The sequence below is a fragment of the Cucurbita pepo genome, unplaced genomic scaffold, assembly GCF_002806865.2.
Source record: "Cucurbita pepo subsp. pepo cultivar mu-cu-16 unplaced genomic scaffold, ASM280686v2 Cp4.1_scaffold000178, whole genome shotgun sequence".
In the NCBI taxonomy this organism is placed as follows: domain Eukaryota; kingdom Viridiplantae; phylum Streptophyta; class Magnoliopsida; order Cucurbitales; family Cucurbitaceae; genus Cucurbita; species Cucurbita pepo.
Genome location: NW_019646451.1, coordinates 103,530 through 105,512, shown reverse-complemented (window position 1 = coordinate 105,512; position 1,983 = coordinate 103,530).

Sequence of the window (1,983 nt, the reverse complement as noted above, 5' to 3'; positions counted from 1 at the left end):
GATAAAACTTGAGCAGCATAATTTTTTTTGACATATAAAAATACCATCTAATCTTACCTCTGTTCCAAGAAAAAATCTCATCTAGCCTAAGTCAGTCATATCAAATCTTTTCTTCGTTTAAACTCATCCAATAATTCTTCATCATCTCCAGTAAATAAAAGATCATCAACATAAATACTTACAATAAGAATTTTACCTCCCTTCCTCTTGATGAAGAGTGTCTGCTCACTGAAACTGCTTTTGAATCTTTCCTTGATGTAGTAGGATTCTATTCGACTAAACCAGGTCTAGGTGCTTGTTGTAATCCATAAAGAGCCTTTTGGAGTTTGTTCACTGTCTTCTCACTTCCCTTATTCTCATGGCCTTTTGGTTGTTAACAAAAATATCTTCTTTTAACTCCCCATATACAAAAACTTTTTTAACTCCCCCATATAAAAATCTTATTTGACATCTAACTGACCGGGTGTCCAACCTTTTTGGGCTATAAAAGCAATGATCATTCTCACAGTATCTTTTCTGGCCACAGGTGCATACACTTCCATATCTTGCAAGTAGCCTTTTACAACCAATCTTGCTTTGTATTTATCAACTTCTCCAAACTCATTTAGCTTGGTCTTATAAATCCATTTCACTCCTATTTTCATTGTTATAGCCAATAAAACCACAAAGTTCCATGTTTGAATTTTTTCAATGGATTTGATTTCCTCATTTATAGCATACTACATTTTGGGCTTTTGATAGCTTCCTCAAAGTTCACAAGATCTGAAATCATCAACAATGCCATATTTTTTTTGGTGGATGTCGATTACTTCCCTCCCTTATTGTCAAATATGGTGCAATAGCTAATGGGAAAAAATTTAGCAACTGGTTCAGTCGTTTCTTACGTGATTTCCCCTTCTTCATTTTCAGCAACTGGTTTAGTTTTTCAGCAACCAGTTCAGTCGTTTCCTCTGTGATTTCTCCTTCTTCGGCTATGTTCTTATACATTTCAATATTTTCCCACTCCAATTTTGTGTCACCTTAAAAAAAAAAAAATTAATCCCATTCACAATCTTCTTCGAAAGCTACATTACGACTTTCTATAATTTTATTTGTAGTTGGATCAATCATTTTATAGCCTTTGGATTCGCTGCGGACTCCAAATAAAACATGTTACACTTTATTTTCAAGTTTGCTTCTCTTGGCATCTAGAATATGAACATGTCCACACATCTAAAAACTCTGAAATAATCTACTAATGGTTTCACTCCGCTCCAAGCCTCTTTTGGTGTCATGTCTTTTACTGCAAGGGTGGGTGATCAATTCAAAATGTAAATCGTCCATCTGACTGCTTAAGGCAAGAAATTTTTAGGCACTTTCTTCTTTGTCAACATAGCTCTTACCAAGTTCATAACAGTGCAATTTTTGCGTTCGACCACTCCATTTTGTTGTGGGGTGTAGGCTGTGGTCAATTGTCTCTTCACTCCATGTTGTTTGCAAAAATCGTTGAATTCTCCTCCTCTATTTGTCCTTAAAAAATCATCTATACAGCACAAGTACTTTTTATGGTCACTTGAAGTTGTTGAAATTGGGCCACATAAATCTGCATGAATAAGACTCAACTTTTCAGTTGCTCTCTATTTACCCATCTTTAGAAATGGAGACCAATGTTTCTTGCCTTTCATACATGCCTCACAGGTGGTGTTTGGAGCTACAATTTGCGGCAGGCCTTTCACCATGTTTTTGTGTTTCAAGGTGCACAAGCCTTTATAGCCGAGATGAGCATAACAATGGTGCCAAAGTGTTGACTGATCCATATTTGAAACTTGGAGACATCTTCCTTCATTTGCTGTGGTAGATGGTTCAGTACGCAAAATAAACAGCGGATTTGCGCTCATAATTGACTCTGCTATTTTTCCTTTTTGTGGATGATAAATACTACATACACCATCTTTGAACAACACTACTACTCCTTTTTCATGTAGTTGTCCAACACTCAAGAGA